Raw genomic sequence first — 26,405 nt, 5'->3', positions numbered from 1 at the left:
CATTAACTTCCCACACCCACTGCTTGAGCTGACGGTGCGAGATATGCAGAGAAGCACCACCGTCAACGCACAGGACCTCTGTGGCTTTCTGGAACTCCTGCTCATCAGTCTCCTCATCATCCATGTCTTCATCGTCGTCGTCATCTTCATCCTTGTCGCGGCCGCGAGGAGGTCTGTCTCCTTGCCGCTGCTTGGCCTTGCCGTGGCGTCCTCCTCGGCCGGGACGTTTCTTGCCGGATCCCCCAGCACCTTCCTGGGCCTTCTCCTTGTCGCGCCACTCATATTCAGCTTTCTGTTGCTCAACAAGCTGCTCGACTTTCTTACAGTTCTGGAGATCATGGCCCTTGGTGCGGTGGATCTTGCAATACTGCTTGTTGGTGTCGTCCTGCTTGTCGGCGACCGCCACCTCCGCGGCAACCTCCTTGCCGGAGTCACCAGCTTTGGCTTCCTTGGCGCCACCACCGTTGTCGGACTGCTCAACAACTAGCACCTCTTTGCCTTTCCTCTTCTTGTTGTTCCGCCGCTGGTTTTTCCTTGCCGGGGCAGCATCTTCACTGTCAGATCCTCCCGCTCCTACATTCTCTCCGGGGAGTCTCCTCCCTTCCTCAGCACGTGCACACTTGTCGGCCAGTGCATATAACTCACTGACGTCCCTGATCTTGCACATCGCCATTTCCTCCCGCATCCTGCGGTTTCGCATGTTCTGATGGAACGCGCTGATCACCGCGGCAGGGTGGACGTCTGGGATGTTGTGCTGCACACTGCTGAATCTCTGAATGTACTTGCGCAGGGGCTCTCCTTCCTTCTGGGCGAGCAGATGAAGATCACTCTCCTGGCCATGAGGCTTGTGTCCGCCTGTGAAGGCGCCGACAAACTGATGGCACAGATCAGCCCAAGAGGATATGGAGTTGTCCGGCAAGTGCATGAGCCAGGATCTGACGTTGGGCTTGAGCACCAGCGGGAAATAGTTGGCAAGGATCTTGTCATCCCGTCCCCCGGCAGCCTGCACCGCAATGGTGTAGATGCTGAGGAACTCCGATGGATGCGTCTTGCCGTCGTACTTCTCCGGTACGTCTGGCTTGAAGTTCTTCGTGCTGGGCCACTGGACTTGCCGCAGCTCACAAGTGAACGCAGGGCAACCTACCGCGTACAGCAGATCGCCTGGTTCCCCTGGCGCATGCATGTCAACAGAGGGCCCAGCGCGCTTGTCGGATTGACGTCGCGCTTCTCTTCGGCGCTCGATGCGAGTCCGAGCGTCTTCTTGTTGTCGATCATGAAGAACTTGGCGCTGATCGCGACGAGCTCGTGGATCCGACGATGCGGTGGAGTCGCTGTCGAGGTGGATCCGGCGAGTCGGCGATCTTGGCCTTCGGGGTGGTGATTGCATGGTAGTTGCACCTCCACCCGTTTCATCGCCACCGGCTCGCGCCCGGCAACCCTGCCGCGGCGGCGACGCGCTCGGCCGCCATGGAGTGTCGCCGTTGGCGTAGCCGATGAGCTGAATGGTGGCCCTCCATTCGTCGATCTTGTCCGACGTCGGAGGGTAATCTAGGAGTAATTGAGCTCGCGCCAAAGCTTCTGCTGGAGTGGTGGGTGGCAGTGGCAGACGGCGCGAGGAGCGGGACGTGCTCGGACTTCTAACTATGTTAGAAGGAGCAGTATCCCGTCTAGGCGACCGTGCCCCGCTCGTGCCAGCACGCTGGCGTGCATGCTGGTCTTGAGCGCCCCGAGATCCACCAGCTTGGTCTTGGCCTATCATGCGTATGGCACTGCAAGTGCCATGACGCTGTTGGTCTTGCGCCTCCTGAGAGCGGCGCGGAACATGTATAGTCGCCGAGGTTTGTGCAGCCTTGTTCTTGGACCTGGCAGCATCATAAGCTTCCTCGTCGACGTCCATTCTTCCGCCGGCGTCCATTCCACCACCCGTTTGCTCCAATGGTGGCGGAAGTGACGTGGACGGAGCGGCTGCCGCCGAAGTCTTCTTCTTCGGTGGCATGTTGATGAAGGGAATGAAGATCTAGCTCGTGTGAACGCCGGATCAGGTTCGCACAATCTCGACGCCCCCTACCTGGCGCGCCAAAGATGTCGGGGAAACTGGTCCACGAACACCTATGGGGCCGGCGGACCGGGCCCCTTTCGGTTCGTCGGGGGGCGGAGATCACACAAAGAGCAGATCAAGGCGAAGCACACGAGCAGTTTACCCAGCTTCGGAGCTCTCCGGAGAGATAACACTCCTACTGCTGCTTGTTTGATTATCTTGTGTTCTTGCTCCAGAGAGAGAGCATAGTGTTTTTCTGGGTTACGAATGAGTCGAACCTCCTCTACGTTGCGCATGGGCCTCCTTTTATACGCTAAAGGGGTCACCGACAGGTGGCAACGCAGAGAAGGGTACAAATGTAAAAAAGTGAGGTGGTTGGTATAGTTACTTGTACAGTGCACCCTACCTAACCCTGACGGCAGGGGACAAGGGCATTAAATGCCCGTCTGAGTCGCCCAAACAATGCAGAAAAGGACCGTTAGGGGCGCCACCATTCGCCACAATGGCAATCTTGTCAGCTTCGCATGCCACTACGCACCGCTGGCTGCACAGCCTCCCGCCACGCGCGCCTGGAGAGGCCCCCAGAGCGACATGTTGGTGGATGCGCTGGAGCGTGGGCACAGAGTGGCCGCCTGCCGCGGCAAGCGCCTTGCCGTTGCTGTTATCTTGTCGGGTCCGGAAGCTTGCCGCTCACCGGGCCTCGAGGTACCTTGGTTGGTCTTCCCGGCAAGCTCCTCTTGCCGGGGCCTTGTTGCCTTGCCGGAGCACGTGGCGCGTCGCGGCAAGTTCCTTGGAGTGCCTTGGTTGGCCTTCCCGGCAAGCTCCTCTTGCCGGGGCCTTGTCTCCTGAGCTTAAATACTTTGTTCTTGAATGGCTCCGAGGGAACCACGGAGGATCTTGGTGTTAGCCCGGCAAGCCTTGCCGCGGGGTGCTGCAACTGCCCGTGCACAAGTTCGGGGTACTAGGGTACCCCTATTCTAGTACACCGACAACGAGCTAGTCAACTAGAGGCTTACTAGGGACATGTTGGTGTCTATGTATTCACACATGTATTAGGATTTCCGGATAACACAATTATAGCATGAATAAAAGACAATTATCATGAACAAGGAAATATAATAATAATCCTTTTATTATTGCCTCTAGGGCATATTTCCAACACGCATAACATGCAAGTATGTGCTGTACAACATGGCATCACAACATAACTCAAACTCATATAGATAAAGGCCCAGAAGGGCCACATAGCATTTAATACAAACAGGGGTCTCATGACCCATCATTTAGAGCATACAAGCAACGGAAGCATTACATGTATGAGTACAGACAACTACAAAAGAAAAAGGCTGAGAAGTCTAACTATCTACAAGACCCTCCCAAGGTACAAGATCATAGCTGAGGTAACAAGCTACTCGTCGAAGTCCAAGCGGAACAGTAGTGAGACAACTATCTCATCTGCAAAACATAAATTAAGCAAACGTGAGTACAAAGGTACTCAGCAAGACTTACATCAGATCCTATCATACATGCATTAGTATCAAGAAGGCAATGTGGGGTTTAGTTGCAGCAAGCCAGCTTTGACTCAGTGTCTATCCTGTTCTACGACTACGAGTAAGTTCTTTGAGGTAAGAAAGCGCACACGAGTCCACTAATCACCACATCAATACACTACTATGGATTCATTCCCGTCTCCCTACGAGAAGTCCATCCATAGCACTCACACTTGTCTTGAGCATTTTAGAGTATCCACTTTAAGTTTTCTATGTACCACGTAAGCATCCAAGAAGTCCATAACCGCGGACCCAGCTGTTCGAATAGATCATGATAACCCTGTTGGAGTGTACTTCTGTTGGGGAACGTAGCAATAATTCAAAAAAATCTACGTGTCACCAAGATCAATCTAGGAGATACTAGCAACAAGAGAGAGGGCATGCATCTTCATACCCTTGAAGATCGCTAAGCGGAAGCGTTACAAGAACACGGTTGGTGGAGTCGTACACGCAGCGATTCAGATCGCGGTCGATTCCGATCTAAGCGCCGAACAATGGCGCCTCCATGTTCAACACACGTACAGCCCGGGAACGTCTCCTCCTTCTTGATCCAGCAAGGGGAGAGGAGAAGTTGAGGGAGAACTCCGAAAGCATGACGGCGTGGTGGTGATGGAGCTCGTGGTTCTCCAGTAGGGCTTCGCCAAGTGCTACGGAGGAGGAGGAGGTGTAGGAGAGGGGGAGGGGCTGCGCCAGGGGAAGGGTGCGGCTGCCCTCTCTCTCCCTCGCTATATATAGGGGGAGGAGGAGGCGCCCTAGGGTTCCCTAGGGGAGGGGCAGCGGCCACAGGGGAAACGCTAGATGGGTATGGGCGCCCCCACCCCTAGGAAACTTGCCCCCCCCCCAAGCCGGGAGGGGTGGCTACCCTAGGGGAGGCGCCCCCACCTCTCCAGGTTATGTGAGATGGGGTGGGAGGGGAGCTCAGCCCCTTAGTGGGCTGATGTGCCCCTTCCCCTTGGCCCATAAGGCCCTCCAACGCTTGTCGGGGCCTCCGAAACCCCTTTCGTACACGCTGGTCGTCACCCGGTACCCCCGGAACAATTCTGGACTCCAATACCCTTCGTCCAATATATCGATATTCACCTCCGGACCATTCCGGAACTCCTCATCACGTTCGGGATCTCATCCGGGACTCCGAACAACCTTCGGTAACCACATACTATTTCCCATAACAACTCTAGCGTCGCCGAACCTTAAGTGTGTATACCCTACGGGTTCGGGAACCATGCAGACATGACCGAGACATCTCTCCGACCAATAACCAATAGCGGGATCTGGATACCCATATTGTCACCCACATGTTCCATGATAATCTCATCGTATGAACCACGATGTCGGGGATTCAATCAATCCCGTATACAATTCCCTTTGTCTATCGGTATGTTACTTGCTCAAGATTCGATCGTTGGTATCCCCATACCTTGTTCAATCATGTTACTGACAAGTCTCTTTACTCGTTCCGTAACGCATGATCCCGTGGCTAACTCCTTAGTCACATTGAGCTCATTATGATGATGCATTACCGAGTGGGCCCAGAGATACCTGTCCGTCATACGGAGTGACAAATCCCAATCTCGATTCGTGCCAAACCAATAGACACTTTCAGAGATACCTGTAGTGCACCTTTATAGCCACCCAGTTACGTTGTGACGTTTGATACACCCAAAGCATTCCTATGGTATCCGGGAGTTGCACAATATCATGGTCTAAGGAAATGATACTTGACATTAGAAAAGCTTTAGCAAACGAACTAAACGATCTTGTGCTACGCTTAAGATTGGGTCTTGTCCATCACATCATTCTCCTAATGAGGTGATCCCGTTATCAGCGACATCCAATGTCCATGGTCAGGAAACCATAACAATCTATTGATCAACGAGCTAGTCAACTAGACGCTCACTAGGGACATGTTGTGGTATATGTATTCACACATGTATTACGGTCTCCGATTAATACAATTATACCATGAATAATAGACAATTATCATGAACAAGGAAATATAATAATAACCATTTTATTATTGCCTCTAGGGCATATTTCCAACAGTCTCCCACTTGCACTAGAGTCAATAATCTAGTTCACATCGTTATGTGATTCACACTCATAGTTCACATCGCCATGTGACTAACACCCGAAGAGTTTACTAGAGTCAGTAATCTAGTTCACATCGCCATGTGATTAGCACCCAAGAGTTTACTAGAGTCAATAATCTAGTTCACATCACCATGTGATTAACACTCAATGAGTTCTAGGGTTTGATCATGTGATGCTTACGAGAGAAGTGTCAGTCAATGGGTCTGCAACATTCAGATCCATGTGTTCTTCGCAAATCTCGATTTCATATTGTAGATGTTGCTACTATGCTCCACTTGGAGCTATTCCAAATGGTTGCTCCACTATACGTATCCGGTTTGCTACTCAGAGTCATCCAGATAGGTGTTAAATCTTGCATCGACGTAACCCTTTATGTCGAACTCTTTATCGCCTCCATAACCGAGAAACATTTCCTTATTCCTAAGGATAATTTTGACCGTTGTCCAATGATCCACTCCTAGATCACTCTTGTACCCCCTTGCCAAACACGTGGTAAGGCACATCGCGGTACACATCATGGCATATCGTATAGAGCCTATGGCTAAGGCATAGGGGACGACTTTCGTCCTTTCTCTTTCTTCTGCTATGGTCGAGCTTCAAGTATTAACTTCACACCTCACAACTCAGGCAAGAACTCCTTCTTTGACTGATCCATCTTGAACTCCTTCAATATCATGTCAAGGTACGTGCTCTCTGAAAGTCTTATCAGGCATCTTGATCTATCTCTATAGATCTTGATAAGTTTTACACGGGTCTTCCTTTGAAAAACTCCATTCAAACAACCCTTTATGCTTTCTAAAAATTCTACATCATTTCTGATCAACAATATGTCATCCATATATACCTATCAGAAATGTTGTAGTGCTCCCACTCACTTTCTTGCAAATACAAGTTTCTTGCAAACTTTGTGTAAACCCAAATGCTTTGATCGCCTCATCAAAGCGTATGTTCCAACTCCGAGATGCTTGCTCCAGTACATAGAAGGATCGCTGGAGTTTGCATACCTGTTAGCATCCTTAGGATTGACAAAAACCTTTTGGTTGCATCACATACAACTTTTCCTCACGGAAACCGTCAAGGAAACTTTGTTTTGACATCCATCTGCCTGATTTCGTAAATGAAAATGCAGCAACTGCTAACATAGTTCTAACAGACTTTAGCATCGCTATGATTGAGAGAGTCTCACCATAGTCATCTCCTTGAACTTGTCGAAAACTTCTTTGGACAAGTTGAGCTTCACAAATGGTGACATTACCATCAGCGTCTGTCTTCTTCTTAAAGATCCATTTATTCTCAATTGCTTGTCGTTCATCGGGCAAGTCCACCAAAGTCCATACTTTGTTCTCATACATGGATCCTATCTCAGATTTCATGGCTCCTAGCCATTTGTTGGAATCCAGGCCCACCATCGCTTCTCCATAGCTCATAGGTTCATCGTTGTCCAACAATCATGACCTTTAAGACAGGGTTACCACTCAGAAGTTGTACACACCCTTGTCAACCTACGAGGTTCGATAGTAACTTGATCTAAAGCTCCATGATCATCATCATTAGCTTTCTCTTCAACTGAGGTAGGTGCCACAGAAACATCTTTCTATGTTGTGCTACTCTCTGGTTGAAGTAAAGGTTCAACAACCTCATCAAGTTCTATCTTCCTCCCACTCAATTCTTTCGAGAGAAACTCTTTCTCGAGAAAGGACCCGTTCTTAGCGACAAACACTTTGCCCTCAGATCTGAGATAGAAGGTATACCCAATCGTCTTGTTTGGGTATTCTATGAAGATACAATTTTCCGCTTTGGGTTCGAGCTTTTCTAACCAAAGCCTATCGACATAAGCATCGTAGCCCCAAACATTAAGAAACAACAACTTTGGTTTCTTGCCAAACCATAGTTCATACGGTGTCGTCTCCACGGACTTAGATGGTGCCCTATTTAAAGTGAATGTAATTGTGTTTAATGCATAACCCCCAAAAATAGCGGCAGATTGGTAAGAGACATCATACACCATATCCAATAAGGTTCGATTAGGACGTTCGGACACACAATCATGCTATGGTGTTCTAGACGGCGTCAACTGTGAAACGATTCCACCTTGTCTTTAGTGATTGCCAAACTCATAACTCAGATACTTTCCCTTTGATCAGATCGAAGGAACTTGATCTTCTTTTTACGATGATTCTCTACTTCACTCTGAAATTGCTTGAACTTTTCAAACATTTCAGACTTATGCTTCATTAAGTAAATATACCCATATCTATTCAATTCACCGGTGAAGGTGAGAAAATAACGATATCCACCGCGTGCGTCAATACTCATCGGACCGCACACATTAGCATGTATGATTTCCAACAAGTCACTTGCCTGTTCCATTGTTCCAAAGAACGGGGTTTTAGTCATCTTGCCAAAGAGGCATGGTTTGCATGTGTCAAGTGATTCAAAATCATGTGACTTCAAAAGTCCATTAGCATGGAGGTTCTTTCATGCGCTTTACACCAATATGACCTAAGCGGTAGTGCCACATGAAAGTGGTACTATCATTATCAACTCTACATCTTTTGGCATCAATGTTATAAACATGTGTATAACTATGACCAGGATTCAATAAACCATTCACATTGAGTGTATGACCATAGAAGGTATTATTCATGTAAACAGAATAACCAATATTCTCTGACTTAAATGAATAACCGTATTCCAATAAACATGATATAATCATGTTCATGCTCAACGCAGACACCAATGCAAACAACATTTATCTAGGTTCAACACTAATCCAGAAGGTAGAGGGAGCGTGCGATGGTGATCACATCAACCTTGGAAACACTTCCAACACAAATCGTCACCTCGCCCTTAGCTAGTCTCCGTTAATTCTGTAGCTTTTGTTTCGAGTTACCAATATTAGCAACTGAACTGGTATCTAATACCCAGGTGCTACTAGGAGTACTAGTAAGGTACACATCAATAACACACATATATCAAATATACTTTTGTTGAAGTTGACAGCCTTGTTATCTACCAAGTATTTGAGGTAGTTCCACTACTAGTGACTGTTTCCCTAATATAAGCACTTTGTCTCAGGTTTGGGTTCTTGGGTTTCTTCACTCGAGCGGCAACTGGCTTGCCATTCAAGAAGTTTCCCTTCTTGCCATTGCCTTTCTTTGAAACCAGTGCTATTTTTAACCATCAACACTTGATGCTCCTTCTTGATTTCTACCTTTATGGACTTAAGCACGAGGAACAGCTTCGGGATTATCTTCCCTTGCATGTTATAGTTCATCATGAAACTCTAGTAACTTGGTGATAGAGACTGGAGAACTTTTGTCAATCACTCTCTTATCTGGAAGATTAACTCCCACTTGATTCAAGTGATTGAAGTACCCAGACATTCTGAGCACATGTCACTGGCTGAGCTATTCTCCTCCATCTTGTAGGCAAAGGTCTTGTCAGAGGTCTCAACCTCTCAACACGGGCATGAGCCTGAAATACCAATTTCAGCTCTTCGAACATCTCATATGTTCTATGGCGTTCAAAACGCTTTTGGAGCCCCGACTCTAAGCCGTAAATCATGGCGCACTAAACTATCAGGTAGTCATCAGAACGTGTCTACCATATGTTCACAACATCCACAAACGACGCCAGAGGGGTTGGCACACCGAGCGGTGCATCAAGGACAGAAGCCTTCTGTGTAGCAGTGAGGACAATCCTCAGACTACGCCCTAGTCCGCACAATTGCTTACAATATCTTAGTCTTTCTCTAGGAACGTATTAAAACAAAGAGCTAAAGCACGAGCTATTAATCCACAAAATAATTTGCAAAGACAATTTAGACTATGTTCATGATAATTAAGTTCATCTAATCAAATTATTCAATGAACTCCCACTCAGATAGACATCCCTCTAGTAATCTAAGTGGTACATGATCCGAATCGACTAGACCGTGTCCGATCATCACATGAGACAGACTAGTCATCAACGGTGAACATCTCCATGTTGATCGTATCTACTATACGACTCATGTTCGACCTTTTGGTCTCTCGTGTTCCGAGGCCATGTCTGTACATGCTAGGCTCATCAAGTCAACCTAAGTGTTTTGCATGTGTAAATCTTGCTTACACCCGTTGTATTCTAGCATTAGAATCTATCACACCCGATCATCACATGGTGCTTCGAAACAACGAGCCTTCGGAATGGTGCACAGTTAGGGGGGACACTTTCTTGAAATTTTAGTGAGGGATCATATTATTTATGCTACCGTCGTTCTAAGCAAATAAGATGTAAACATGACAAACATCACATGCAACTCATAAAGTGACATGATATGGCCAATATCATCTTGCACCTTTGATCTCCATCTTCGAGGCGCCGCCTGAACACCATCGTCACCGGCATGACACATCCATCATCATGATCTCCATCATCGTGTCTTCATGAAGTTGTCTCGCCAACTATTACTTCTACTACTATGGCTAATAGTTAGCAATAAAGTAAAGTAATTACATGGCAATTTCATTGACATGCAAGTCATAAATAAATTAAGACAGCTCCTATGGCTCCTGCCGGTTGTCATACTCATCGACATGCAAGTCGTGATTCCTATTACAAGAACATGATCAATCTCATACATCACATATATCATTCATCACATCCTTTTGGCCATATCACATCACATAGCATACCCTGCAAAAACAAGTTAGACGTCCTCTAATTGTTGTTGCATGTTTTACGTGGCTGCTATGGGTTTCTAGCAAGAATGTTTCTTACCTACGCAAAACACACAGGGGAAACCCTAGATGGGTTTGGGCGCCCCACCCCTAGGAAACTTGCCCCCCAAGCCGGGAGGGGTGGCTGCCCTAGGGGAGGCGCCCCCACCTCTCCAGGTTACGTGAGATGGGGTGGGAGGGGCGCTCATCCCCTTAGTGGGCTGATATGCCCCTTCCCCTTGGCCCATAAGGCCCCCAACGCTTGTCGGGGCCTCTGAAACCCCTTTCGGACACGCTGGTCATCACCTGGTACCCCCGGAACAATTCCAGACTCCAATACCCTTCGTCCAATATATCGATATTCACCTCTGGACCATTCCGGAACTCCTCGTCACGTTCGGGATCTCATCCGGGACTCCGAACAACCTTCGGTAACCACATACTATTTCCCATAACAACTCTAGCGTCACCGAACCTTAAGTGTGTAGACCCCCTACAGGTTCGGGAACCATGCAGACATGACTGAGACATCTCTCCTGCCAATAACCAATAGCGGGATCTGGATACCCATATTGTCTCCCACATGTTCCATGATGATATCATCGGATGAACCACGATGTCGGGGATTCAATCAGTCCTGTATACAATTCCCTTTGTCTATCGGTATGTTACTTGCCCGAGATTCGATCGTCGGTATCCCCATACCTCGTTCAATCTTGTTACTCGCAAGTCTCTTTACTCATCCCGTAACGCATGATCCCGTGGCTAACTCCTTAGTCACATTGAGCTCATTATGATGATGCATTACCGAGTGGGCCCAGAGATACCTCTCCGTCATACGGAGTGACAAATCCCAGTCTTAATTCGTGCCAACCCAACAGACACTTTCGGAGATACCTGTAGTGCACCTTTTATAGCCACCCGGTTACGTTGTGATGTTTGGTACACCCAAAGAATTTCTACGGTATTCGGGAGTTGCACAATCTCATGGTCTAAGGAAATGATACTTGACATTAGAAAAGCTTTAGCAAACGAACTAAACGATCTTGTGCTATGCTTAAGATTGGGTCTTGTCCATCACATCATTCTCCTAATGATGTGATCCCGTTATCAGCGACATCCAATGTCCATGGTCAGGAAACCATAACCATCTATTGATCAACGAGCTAGTCAACTAGAGGCTCACTAGGGACATGTTGTGGTCTATGTATTCACAGATGTATTACGGTCTCCGGTTAATACAATTATAGCATGAACAATAGACAATTATCATGAACAAGGAAATATAATAATAACCATTTTATTATTGCCTCTAGGGCATATTTCCAACAACTTCTTCACACACGCTCTCGCCACTTACCACCATGTACACTCGTGTATCTCGGCAACCTTCAAGCAGAAGCCTGGCGAGGGAGTCGGCCACAAACTGACTAACCACACAAGACTCTAGTCCAGGTTTATCGCCTATTCGGGTTCCATCCGCAAGGAGATCTGGCCGGGGTGTCGCTCACGGCCCCAAACGATGTGAGCAGGGTTCCTAAGCCCACCATCCGGGTGCCACTTGGTACACTGTGCCACTGTGCCTAGTCTGCCCCAAGCCCACCTAGCCGGGTGCCACTTGGTAGACTACTAACACTACCTACAAACACCAGAAACTAATTGCATCTCCTGGACAGAGACCAAGTCGGTTAATAAGTCGAGAGAGCTTGGAGCGCCCGGAGCCCAATGTGTGGTAGTAGCTAGTCATTGGACAACTTACACAGAACTCAGTTCTTAAGGACGGTCCCAATGAGACAACCCACCATGTACTCCTACATGGCCTCTCACCGCTACCTTTACCAAATCATGTTCACACACTTAACTCTCAACATCAGAACATAGCACTGCACTCCAATTCATTCCCAATGAATCAGACCTGACATACTCTAAGCAATAGCAGGCAATGCATGGTAGGAACACAACATGGCTCAATCAACTCCTACACATGCTAGTGGGTTTCAACTATTTACTCTGGCAATGACAGGTCATGCAGATGAATGGGTTCAACTACCGCAGCATAAAGTAGCAGTTGAATTGTTGCTGTCCTAATGTAATAAAAGAGAGCAGGAGCGAGAGGGTAGGATTGTATCGAAATGAACAATTGGGTTTTGCTTGCCTGGTAGATCAATAGGGGGTACTGCTTCATAGACAGTTACTCTGGAACACTCTCCGGAGCAAGACCTATCAAGAAGGAACGATGTCGGCAATCAATACACAAGCATAGGCAACAATATGATGCATGAACATGGCATGAAGATGTGATATTTTTTGAGCTAATGCAACTAGCATTCATTTGGTTGAAGTCCATTTGAACCAAAGGTTCAAATGCATCTCCAAAATAAGCTCTTATAAATGCCATTCATGTGTTTTCACCTATACAGCAGGTATAAGTTGGTTTTTCATGCATGAAAATGGTACAGATGAATAGATTGCCTTTTTCCGATAATTTTTCATATATAAATTATTTCAATCTGAGCTACGGTTGAATTTCTATGAATTTTTGAAGTTTATACCATTTCCTGGAATTTCCAGATTTATTTTAATACCAGAAAATGAATAACTGCATCAGCATGACAGTGGCATGATGTCAGTGAGTCAAACGGGGATGACCAGGTCAAACCTGACGTGTGGGGTCCACACGTTAGTGTCTCAGTGTAACGCCCCGAGATGGATGCGCCAAGTGTCTTCCAGTTTTTCGCTGTTCTTGCCTTGTCATTCGCTTGCGTGTTGCATCTTGCCATGTCATCATGTGCATTACATCATCATGTTTTCAAAACTTGCATCCATCCCGGTCTCCCCATTCCTTCCGTTGTCCGTTTTGAGCCCAGACACACTTGCACGCGCCCGCGGCACCTCCGAAATATTATTTTATAAGTGGCCAAAAATGTTCTCAGAATGGGTTGAAAGTTGGCGTGCAGTCTTATTATAGTGTAGATGGAACGCCTGTCAAATTTCATCACATTCGGAGTTTGTTTGACACCCCAACGGATAACTATAGCGGCAATTTAGCCGGTCTATCGTCGGACATTTTCGGTCTCTGGAAACAGTCGACGGGCTGCATTCCCCCTCTTTCCTCTCAGCCCAAGCCCTTCCTCACAGCCCACCTAGGCCTAGCCTATCTCTCTTTGCGCAATGCATCGACCCCTCGCACGCGTCCGGAAACTGTCCCGGACCCGACCCAAGCAGTCGTGACCGATGGGTCTGGAACATCCCCAAACATCTACAAAACATCACGGTTTTCTTATTTGGACTCCCTAGCCTATTTTTTTCGACCGCCCGATTACGATCGGACGGACCGAATACCCCCTAACCTAATCCAATAACGTATATAAGAGGGCAACCCTAAATTTTAGGCGAGTTGTCCCATCCTCCACTCGTCGCCGCCGCCACTCCACCGAATCCCCCTCGGGATCCTTCCACCAAACAGCTTCATCCTTCCCAATCCAAATCCATCCAGCCACCCAATTCCTCCAATCGATCCACCGCATGAGAGCAAGTGCTCCCTGCCTCCCTCGATCCTACCGCACCCGACTCCGCCCGACCCTGCCGACAACCTCGCCAAAGCACAGCAACCTCGGAGCCCCGAGTCCCGTGCCCTTTGCCGCCTCCCATGCGCCTCTGCTCATGCCTGAGCACGGACGCCTCGCCGGACTCCTCCCGCAGCAGTCCCGCATCAAGCCTCGCACCGTCGACCAGCAGGACCGAGCCGCGTCGCCCTTTGTCCTTGTAGCCTCCCAGTTCTCCTCATCGGCGCAGGGAGGAGGACAACCATGGGAGTACCACCGCAGCAGCAGCCGCGTTCGCCCTGCATCGCCTACTCGCCGCCGGCCAGTTCCGCACTCGCGTTGCCACTCTGCTTCTCGGCGAGATGATGCCCGCTCGCAGCGCCGCCATCCTCTGCATCAAAGGGACGCTCGAACCTCCCCTGCTCCGTTCGTCGCCGTCTCTGCTAGATCCGGCGAGCGCCTACACCCCGGCCTCGTCCGTGGCTCCAGGTCACCGCGCCGCCCCACCGGAGACCGCCAAGTCCATCACCGGTGCCTGCTGCGCCGCCAAGCCCTCGTCGCCGGGCTCCCCTGCTTCTGTGTGCGGGGACGACGACCTGAGCCAGCTCCCACTCGACCATGTTGACTTGATCGAGTCAACCGCCAGATCCGCACGCGCCTGGGCTGGCCTCACCTCGGCCCAGCTGGCTCTGCCTGCCCAACACCTCCACCGACCGGCCCATGAGGCCTGGTGAGCAGCCCCCGCTCCCTGTGCACTTTTGGGCTGGCCAGATTCGTCCCGATATGTTTTTTTCCTGTTGCTGCGAATTTAGCTATTTTCCACAGGATTTTTGTTTTACAGAAAAGCCCTCCAACATCATGCATATAATAAGTCCACAACCGTGCATCGGATCTGAATGGTTTATATATGAAAAATGCTTAGACTTGTGTCTAGTTTCATAATATCCAACTTTCATGCATGTTTGAAATGTTTAAATTGTTGTTTGCTTAAATTTGCTCAAATGCCATGCTAAAATGCTTTAATTCGTAACTAAATAACCGTAGCTCCAAACTTAATAAACTTTATATGTAAATGGGGTAGAAAAATGCCTAGTTTAACATGGTGGCATCACTTTGCATGTTTAACAACTCTACAATATGGTTTAGGGCAGAACAGTACCAAACCTAAAATATGCACATGAGGATTTTCCGGAATTGTTGTTTGTTATTTCCGGCCTCATTTAAACTTGACTAGATAATTAGTTTAATTATGCTTCACCTCTTGCCATATTAATCAACATTTCATATTGTTGAGTACTTAAACGAGATCGAACTAAATAACTTGAACGTGGTGTTTCGTCAATATGCAACCAGTTGCATATTGAGTTCCACTTAATTTGTAGGATTGTTTGTGCATTTTGCCATGCCATGCCGCATTAAACGGGACATGCATCATACTTGATTGTGCATCATGCCATGATTATGTGATGGTTGTTTACCATGATTGTTTGCTTCTTTCCGGTGTTGCTTCTTCGGGTTGGTTCCGATAACGTTGTGTTTGTGAGGATTCGTTCGACTACGTCTGGTTGTCTTCTTCATGGACTCGTTCTTCTTCCTTGCGGGATCTCAGGCAAGATGACCATACCCTCGAAATCACTTCTATCTTTGCTTGTTAGTTGCTCGCTCTATTGCTATGCCACGATACCTACCACTTGCTATATCATGCCTCCCATATTGCCATGTCAAGCCTCTAATCCACCTTTCCTAGCAAACCGTTGTTTGGCTATGTTACCGCTTTGCTCCGCCCCTCTTATAGCGTGCTAGTTGCAGGTGAAGATTGAAGTTTGTTCCTTGTTGGAACATGGGTTTTGTTGGGATATCATTATTATATCTTGTTTACTTTAATGCATCTATATACTTGGTAAAGGGTGGAAGGCTCGGCCTTATGCCTGGTGTTTTGTTCCACTCTTGCCACCCTAGTTTCCGTCACCGGTGTTATGTTCCTTGATTTTGCGTTCCTTACGCGGTTGGGGGAATGGGACCCCCTTGATAGTTCGCTTTGAATAAAACTCCTCCGGAAAGGCCCAACCTTGGTTTTACCATTTGCCACCTAAGCCTTTTTCCCTCAGGTTTCCGGAGCCCGAGGGTCATCTTTATTTTAAACCCCTGGGCCAGTGCTCCTCTGAGTGTTGGTCCAACCTGTCAGCAGCCGGTGGCCACCAGGGGAATCTCTGGGTTGGCCTACCGGAATCTTGGACAATCTGGTGTGCCCTGAGAACGAGATATGTGCATCTCCTATCGGGATTTGTCGGCACATTCGGGCGGCTTTGCTGGTCTTGTTTTACCATTGTCGAAATGTCTTGTAACCGGGATTCCGAGTCTGATCGGGTCTTCCTGGGAGAAGGAATATCCTTTGTTGACCGTGAGAGCTTGTGATGGGCTAAGTTGGGGCACCCCTGCAGGGTTTGAACTTCCGAAAGCCGTGCCCACGGTTATGGGCAGATGGGAATTTGTTAATGTCCGGTTGTATAGAACTTGACACTTAACTTAATTAAAATGCCTCAACCGAGTGTGTAGCTGTGATGGTCTCTTTCCGGCGAAGTCCGGGAAGTGAACACGGTCTTGTGTTATGCTTGAACGTAAGTAGTTTCAGGATCACTTCTTGATCACTTCTAGTTCACGACCGTTGTGTTGCTTCTCTTCTCGCTCTTATTTGCGTATGTTAGTCACCATATATGCTAGTGCTTGTTGCAGCTCCACCGCACTACCCTTTCCTACCCATAAGCTTAAATAGTCTTGATCTCGCGGGTGTGAGATTGCTGAGTCCTCATGACTCACAGATACTTCCAAACAGTTGCAGGTGCCGATGATACCAGTGCAGATGACGCAACCGAGCTCTCAAGTGGGAGGTCGATGAAGATCGTGCTTGTTGTGTTGTTTCGTTTCATGTTGATCAATAGTGGAACCCAGTTGGGACGATCGGGGATCTAGCATTTGGGGTTGTCTTATTTTATTTTGGTTCCGTAGTTGGACCTTGATTGTATTCTGGATGATGTATGTTTAACTTGTATTTCTGTGAAGTGGCGATTGTAAGCCAACTCTCTATCCCTTTCCTATTCAGTACATGGCATTGTGTGAAGATTACCCCTCTTGTGACAAGCCTACCATGCGGCTATGCCTCTAAGTCGTGCCCCGACACGTGGGAGATATAGCCACATTGTGGGTGTTACACTCAGCTTAAACATGGGGGTTTAACTTATCCTAATTACAGGATTAGTGGCACTGGGGCCCACTGGTCAGTGTCAGGGGTTAGGTTAGGTGGTGATTAGTACTAAGCTAATCACCTGACAACGGGGCCCACCAGACGGACCGGCGAGGTCAAACTAGTCAAAACCCACCGGCGAGCCCGAACGCGACGGAGGAGCACGGGATTTGCCCTCCGGCGACCATTCGGGCGGCGGAGACCATGGACGAGGAGCTGGAGCTCGTCCGCGTCGTTTGGAGCAAACGGTATGTTGCAGGGGTGCCGAAAACGAGCTCGAGGCGGCGGCCGGAGTTCAGTCGGGTGCACGCACAGCACTGCGGTGCACGGCAGGAGCTGCGGAGGGCCTCTACGGCCTCCTGGCGTCACCAGGAGCACGGTGACGCGCGTGGTTGCGGGCTGCGGTGGCCAAGGCGACAGCGGCAACATGGGCGGCGGCGAGGAGCTACGGCCGTGGTGGCAGACTAGGCTACGACGCGCGAACGACTAAACGGCTAAACGGAGAGAGTTGGACGGAGCAGAAGTGCACAACGATCTCGGTGGGCTTGACGGCGAGATCGGGGACACGCTGAGGTCGACGGGGCGGCGATGGGGATCCACGGCGGCCGGAGATGAAGATGACGGCGATGGAGGCGCTCCAGGGCCTCCCGAGGCGCGTGGCTTGGTGGAGAGGACGAGGAAGACGGGGCGAAGCTCTTGGGCACAGAGAGAGGTCGAGGGGAGGCGATGGCTATGGCCACGGCGAACGGCGGCGACGGCAGCGCTTGACCATCGCGCGAGAGAGCGAGGGAGAGGGAGCAGAGGAGGGGATCGACACGGGGGGAGTGAGAGGGGCCCGGGGAGTGTGTGGCACTTCCAGAGAGCCGCGGAAGGGAGAAGGGAGGCAGGAGGTGGCCGGGCGCGTGGCAGCGCGTGCCCCTGTCCTCCTGGCGCGAGGAAGGGGACGACTAGCGCGGCCAGCTGGCTGGGCCGGCCTGTTGGGCCGCACAGTGCCAGGCCGCAGGTAAGTCCAGGTAAGGTTTTACCCTTTTTGTTTCTTTTCTATTTTTGACATTTGTTTCTGATTTAGTAAAAATACTAAATCAATTTATTTTCTTATGCCAATTTTTGTAGGAGCTAGTGGTATTATTCGAGAGCTCCTCAACAACTAGCCTAATTTTTGGACATATATTATATATAACATATATATATCCAATGCAAATAATTACGCATTAATTCCAAATGGCCAAAATAAATATTTATGAGCTCCTAGAAAATATTGGTTTGAATTTTAACTCTGACCAATATTTTTGGAGAGTAACATGAACATTTTCTTGGACCTTTTTGGAGCAATTTTTATCTGGGTCATTTCCAGAAATGATTTCTGAGGGTTTCACAAATCCCCATTTCAAATTTAAATGAAATTTAAACATGATGCACACATGACTGGCTAGTCTAGGTCATACCAGAACTAGGGATGTGACAACCCACCTGGTGGCCCCGCTGACGACCCCCCTAATACTATAAATTCACATATTTCTAGAAAAATATCACGGAGAAAGAATTATCGCGGCCATGAGACGGAGGGAGAAAGAATTATCACGATCCACGAGACAGAGCCGCAGCCAGGCCCTGTTCTTCCTCGGGAGGGCAAATCTGGAGTCCGTTTTGGGCTCCAGAGAGGGGGATCTTCGTTATTCGTCATCACCAACTCTTCTCCATCGCCAATTGCATGATGCTCCCCACCGGGAGTGAGTAATTCCTTCATAGGCTCACTGGTCAGTGAGGAGTTGGATGAGATTCATTATGTAATCGAGTTAGTTTTGTTAGGGTCTGATCCCTAGTATCCACTATGTTCTTAGATTGATGTTGCTATGACATTGCCATGCTCAATGCTTGTCACTTTGAGCCCGGGTGCCATGATTTCATATCTGAACCTTTTATGAATTCATCATTATATCCATGTTTTAGATCTGATCTTGTAAGTATAGTCACCTACTACGTGTTATGATCCGGCAACCCCGAAGTGAAAACAATTGAGCCCACTCCCGGTGATGACCGTAGTTTGAGGAGTTCATGTATTCACCATGTGTTAATGCTTTGTTCTGGTTCTCTATTAAAAGGAGGCCTTAATATCCCTTAGTTTCCAATATGGACTCCGCTGCCACAGGAGGGTAGGACAAAAGATGTCATGCAAGTTCTTTTAATAAAGCATGTACGACTATTTATGGAATACATGCCTACATTATATCGATGAACTGGAGCTAGTGTCGTATCGCCCTAGGTTATAACTATCACATGATGAATATCATCCAACAAGTCATCGATCCAATGCCTATGAATTTATCCTTATTGATCCTGCTGCTTTACTATTGCTAGCATCACTGTTACACTTGCTACAAATTACTGCTATCACTGTTACTGTTACCGTTGCTGCTGTCACTATTATCAAAACTATCAAACTACTTTGCTATTGATCACTTTGCTGCAGATAATTAATCTCCAGGTGTGGTTCAATTGACAACTCAGCTGCTAATACCTTTAAATATTCTTTGGCTCCCCTTGTGTCGAATCTATAAATTGGGTTGAATAGTCTACCCTCGAAAACTTTTTGATCCCCTATACTTGTGGGTTATCACACCCTCAAGGTCACCCGTGTCGAACATGGTAGCATGTATCTTTCTATTATGTAATGAACCCGCTTTATGCATCAGTAAAGCATATTACCTTCAGAACCCTGTGTGCTTGCACCTAAGTGTGCCTCAGTAGGGGCGCGCGCTCGTAATCTCCCCCATGTCTGTCACGCGAGCGGGGGCTAGGCATGGTGTCTGTGCTCGGGTTAGTCCCAGCAGCGCTGCAAAATCCAAGCGACCGAGCTCTGGCTTATGAGCCTGCTCCCCTGTACGTCACCTCACCAGGTCCTTGGGGCTTCTGTCTCCTCGTGTAACACCTACAGGAAACCTCGCGAGCGCGCCCTATTGCGCTACCTGCGAAAACTTGGCAATTTCCCTAGTGCAAGATATTGAAGGCCTCAGGAGCCCCCTTTCGGGAGGCCTCGCGAACAGCGCCCTGCGAGTAGAAGGCTTCACGAGGGGCTGCGCCTCGCGAGCCATGCCATATGAGGGACTCACTCCAAGCTACGCACCTTGAAGGAGCTAAGTCTAAAGCACCCTGATGTCTACTATACAACCTTCTTCTTGTAGACGTTGTTGGGCCTCCAAGTGCAGAGGTTTGTAGGACAGTAGCAAATTTCCCTCAAGTGGATGACCTAAGGTTTATCAATCCGTAGGAGGCATAGGATGAAGATGGTCTCTCTCAAGCAACCCTGCAACCAAATAAAAAAGAGTCTCTTGTGTCTCCAACACACCCAATACAATGGTAAATTGTATAAGTGCACTAGTTCGGCGAAGGGATCGTGATACAAGTGGTATATGGATAGTAGATAATAGTTTTTGTAATCTGAAACAAGGCCTAGGGTTCATACTTTCGCTAGCGCAAGTTCCCTCAACAATGATAACATAATTGGATCACATAACTATCCCTCAACATGCAACAAAGAGTCACTCCAAAGTCACTAATAGCGGAGAACGAACGAAGAGATTATGGTAGGGTACAAAACCACCTCAAAGTTATTCTTTCCAATCAATCCGTTGGGCTATTCCTATAAGTGTCACAAACAGCCCTAGAGTTCGTAGTAGAATAAACCCTTAAGACACAAATCAACCAAAACCCTAATGTCACCTAGATACTCCAATGTCACCTCAAGTATCCGTGGGTATGATTATACGATATGCATCACACAATCTCATATTCATCTATTCAACCAACACATAGAACCTCAAAGAGTGCCCCAAAGTTTCTACTGGAGAATCACGACGAAAATGTGTGCCAACCCCTATGCATAGGTTCATGGGCGGAACCCGCAAGTTGATCACCAAAACATACATCAAGTGAATCACGTGGTATCCCATTGTAACCACAGATATGCACGGCAAGACATACATCAAGTGTTCTCAAATCTTTAAAGACTCAATCCGATAAGATAACTTCAAAGGGGAAACTCAATCCGATAAGATAACTTCAAAGGGGAAACTCAATCCATTACAAGAGAGTAGAGGGGGAGAAAACATCATAGGATCCAACAATAATAGCAAAGCTCCCGATACAGCAAGATCGTACCATCTCAAGAACACGAGAGAGAGAGAGAGAGAGAGAGAGATCAAACACATAGCTACTGGTACATACCCTCAGCCCCGAGGGAGAACTACTCCCTCCTCGTCATGGAGAGCACCGAGATGATGAAGATGGCCACCGGAGAGGGATTCCCCTCCGGCAGGGTGCCGGAACGGGTCTAGATTGGCTTTCGGTGGCTACGGAGGCTTCTGGCGACGGAACTCCCGATCTATTGTGCTCTCGGATGTTTTTAGGGTATATGGAGATATATAGGCGGAAGAAGTACGTCAGGGGAGCCACGAGGGGCCCACAACAGTGGAGGGCGCGCCCAAGGGGGGTGGGCGCGCCCCCCTACCTCGTGGCCTCCTTGAAGCTTCCCTTACGTGCACTTCAAGTCTTCTGGGCTTCTTTCCTTCCAAAAATGGGTTCCGTGAAGTTTCAGGTCAATTTGACTCCGTTTGGTTTTCCTTCTCTTCGAAACCCTAAAACAAGGTAAAAAAACAGAAACTGGCACTGGGCTCTGGGTTAATAGGTTAGTCCCAAAAATGATATAAAAGTGTATAATAAAGCCCATAAACATCCAAAACAGTAGATAATATAGCATGGAGCAATCAAAAAGTATAGATACGTTGGAGACGTATCAGCATCCCCAAGCATAATTCCTGCTCGTCCTCGAGTAGGTAAATGATAAAAACAGAATTTTTGATGCGGAGTGCTACTTGGCATAATTTCAATGTAATTTTTCTTAATTGTGGTATGAATATTTAGATCCATAAGATTCAAGACAAAAGTTCCTATTGACATAAAAATAATAATACTTCAAGCATACTAACTAAGCAATTATGTCTTCTCAAAATAACATGGCCAAAGAAAGTTATCCCTACAAAATCATATAGTCTGGCTATGCTCCATCTTCACCACACAAAATATTTAAATCATGCACAACCCCGATGACAAGCCAAGCAATTGTTTCATATTTTTTATGTTCTCAAACTTTTTCAATCTTCACGCAATACATGAGCGTGAGCCATGGACATAGCACTATAGGTGGAATAGAATGGTGGTTGTGGAGAAGACAAAAACGAGAAAATAGTCTCACATCAACTAGACGTATCAACGGGCTATGGAGATGCCCATCAATAGATATCAATGTGAGTGAGTAGGGATTGTCATGCAACGGATGCACTAGAGCTATAAGTATATGAAAGCTCAAAAAGAAACTAAGTGGGTGTGCATCCAACTTGCTTACTCATGAAGACCTAGGGCAATTTGAAGAAGCCCATCATTGGAATATACAAGCCAAGTTCTATAATGAAATATTCCCACTAGTATATGAAAGTGACAACATAGGAGACTCTCTATCATGAAGATCATGGTGCTACTTTGAAGCACAAGTGTGGTAAAAGGATAGTAGCATTGCCCTTCTCTCTTTTTCTCTCATTTTTTCTTTTTTTTATTTGGGCCTTCTTTTTTTTATAGCCTCTTTTCTCTTTTTTTATTTGGGCTTCTTTGGCCTCTTTTATTTATTTATTTTAGTCCGGAGTCTCATCCCGACTTGTGGGGGAATCATAGTCTCCATCATCCTTTCCTCACTGGGACAATGCTCTAATAATGATGATCATCACACTTTTATTTTTCTTACAACTCAAGAATTACAACTCGATACTTTAGAACAAAATATGACTCTATATGAATGCCTCCAACGGTGTACCGGGATGTGCAATGATGCATGAGTGACATGTATGAAAGAATTATGAACGGTGGCCTTGCCACAAATACGATGTCAACTACATGATCATGCAAAGCAATATGACAATGATGAAGCGTGTCATAATAACGGAATGGTGGAAAGTTGCATGGCAATATATCTCGGAATGGCTATGGAAATGCCATAATAGGTAGGTATGGTGGCTGTTTTGAGGAAGGTATATGGTGGGTTTATGGTACCGGTGAAAGTTGCGCGGTACTAGAGAGGCTAGCAATGGTGGAAGGGTGAGAGTGCGTATAATCCATGGACTCAACATTAGTCATAAATAACTCACATACTTATTGCAAAAATCTATTAGTTATCGAAACAAAGTACTACGCGCATGCTCCTAGGGGGATAGATTGGTAGGAAAAGACCATCGCTCGTCCCCGACCGCCACTCATAAGGAGGACAATCAATAAATAAATCATGCTCCAACTTCATCACATAACGGTTCACCATACGTGCATGCTACGGGAATCACAAACTTCAACACAAGTATTCCTCAAATTCACAACTAGTAAACTAGCATGACTCTCATATCACCATATCCATATCTCAAAACAATCATCAAGCATCAAACTTCTCTTAGTATTCAATACTCTATATGAAAGTTTTTATTATATCCCTCTTGGATGCCCATCATATTAGGACTAGTTTCATAACCAAAGCAAACTACCATGATGTTCTAAAGAACTCTCAAAATAATATAAGTGAAGCATGAGAGATCAATTATTTCTATAAAATAAAACCACCACCATGCTCTAAAAAGATATAAGTGAAGCACTAGAGCAACAACAAACTACTCCGAAAGATTTAAGTGAAGATCAATGAGTAGTCGAATAATTATGCAACTATGTGAATACTCTCTAACATTTAATAATTTCAGATCTTGGTATTTTATTCAAACAGCAAGCAAAACTAAATAAAATAAAATGGCGCTCCAAGAAAAACACATATCATGTGGCCAATAAAAATATAGCTCCAAGTAAAGTTACCGATGAACGAAGACGAAAGAGGGGATGCCTTCCAGGACATCCCCAAGCTTAGGCTCTTGGCTATCCTTGAATATTACCTTGGGGTGCCTTGGGCATCCCCATGTTGGGGAACGTAGTAATTTCAAAAAAATTCCTACGCACACGCAAGATCATGGTGATGCATAACAACGAGAGGGGAGAGTGTTGTCCACGTACCCTCGTAGACCAAAAGCGGAAGCGTTAGCACAACGCGGTTGATGCAGTCGTACGTCTTCACGATCCGACCGATCCAAGTACCGAACGCACAGCACCTCCGAGTTCAGCACACGTTCAACTCGATGACGATCCTCGGACTCCGATCCAGCAGAATGTCAGGGAAGAGTTCCGTCAGCACGACGGCGTGGTGACGATCTTGATGTTCTACCGTCGCGGGGCTTCGCCTAAGCACCGCTACAATATTATCGAGGATTATGGTGGAGGGGGGCACTGCACACGGCTAAGAGATTAATGATCAATTGTTGTGTCTATGCGGTGCCCCCTGCCCCGTATATAAAGGAGCAAGGGAGGGAGGCGGCCGGCCTAGGAGGAGGGCGCGCCAAGGGGGGAGTCCTACTCCCACCGGGAGTAGGAATCCTCCTTCCCTTGTTGGAGTAGGAGAGAAGGAAAGAGGGGGAGAGGAACAAGGAAAAGTGGGCTGCACCCCTTGTCCAATTCAGACCAAAGGGGGGGCACGCGCCTCCTTCCTTTTGGCCTCTCTCCTCTATTCCCGTATGGCCCAATAAGGCCCATATACTCCCCGGCGAATTCCCGTAACTCTGCGGTACTCCGAAAAATACCCGAATCACTCGGAACCTTTCCGATGTCCGAATATAGTCGTCCAATATATCGATCTTTACGTCTCGACCATTTCGAGACTACTCGTCATGTCCCCGATCTCATCCGGGACTCCGAGCTCCTTCGGTACATCAAAACTCATAAACTCATAATATAACTGTCATCGAAACGTTAAGCGTGCGGACCCTATGGGTTCGAGAACAATGTAGACATGACCGAGACAAGTCTCCGGTCAATAACCAATAGCGGAACCTGGATGCTCATATTGTCTCCCACATATTCTACGAAGATCTTTATCGGTCAGGCCGCATAATAACATACGTTGTTCCCTTTGTCATCGGTATGTTACTTGCCCGAGATTCGATCATCGGTATCTCAATACGTAGTTCAATCTCGTTCTCGGCAAGTCTCTTTACTCGTTCCATAAAACATCATCCCGCAACTAACTTATCAGTTGCAATGCTTGCAAGGCTTAACTGATGTGCATTACCAAGAGGGCCCAGAGATACCTCTCCGACAATCGGAGTGAAAAATCCTAGTCTCGAAATACGCCAACCCAACAAGTACCTTCGGAGACACCTGTAGAGCACCTTTATAATCACCCAGTTAAGTTGTGACGTTTGGTAGCACACAAAGTGTTCCTCCGATAAACGGGAGTTGCATAATCTCATAGTCATAGGAACATGTATAAGTTATGAAGAAAGCAATAGCAACAAACTAAACGATCAAGTGCTATGCTAACGGAATGGGTCAAGTCAATCACATCATTCTCATAATGATGTGATCATGTTAATCAAATGACAACTCATGTCTATGGTTAGGAAACATAACCATCTTTGATCAACGAGCTAGTCAAGTAGAGGCATACTAGTGAGACTCTGTTTGTCTATGTATTCACACATGTATTATGTTTCTGGTTAATACAATTCTAGCATGAATAATAAACATTTATCATGATATAAGGAAATGAATAATAACTTTATCATTGCCTCTAGGGCATATTTCCTTCAGTCTCCCACTTGCACTAGAGTCAATAATCTAGTTCACATCACCATGTGATTTAATACCAATAGTTCACAGCACCATGTGATTAACACCCATAGTTCACATCGACATGTGACCAACACCCAAAGGGTTTACTAGAGTCAATAATCTAGTTCACATCGCAATGTGATTAACACCCAAAGAGTACTAAGGTGTGATCATGTTTTGCTTGTGAGAGAAGTTTAGTCAACGGGTCTGCCATATTCAGATCCGTACGTATTTTGCAAATTTCTATGTCAACAATGCTCTGCACGGACCTACTCTAGCTAATTGCTCCCACTTTCAATATGTATCCAGATTGAGACTTAGAGTCATCTGGATTAGTGTCAAAACTTGCATCGACGTAACCCTTTACGACGAACCTTTTGTCACCTCCATAATCGAGAAACATATCCTTATTCCACTAAGGATAATTTTGACCAATGTCCAGTGATCTACTCCTAGATCACTATTGTACTCCCTTGCCAAACTCAGGGTAGGGTATAC

Source organism: Triticum dicoccoides, chromosome 2A (genome assembly GCF_002162155.2).
Source record: "Triticum dicoccoides isolate Atlit2015 ecotype Zavitan chromosome 2A, WEW_v2.0, whole genome shotgun sequence".
NCBI classification, from domain to species: Eukaryota; Viridiplantae; Streptophyta; class Magnoliopsida; order Poales; family Poaceae; genus Triticum; species Triticum dicoccoides.
This window is presented reverse-complemented; position numbering follows the sequence as displayed.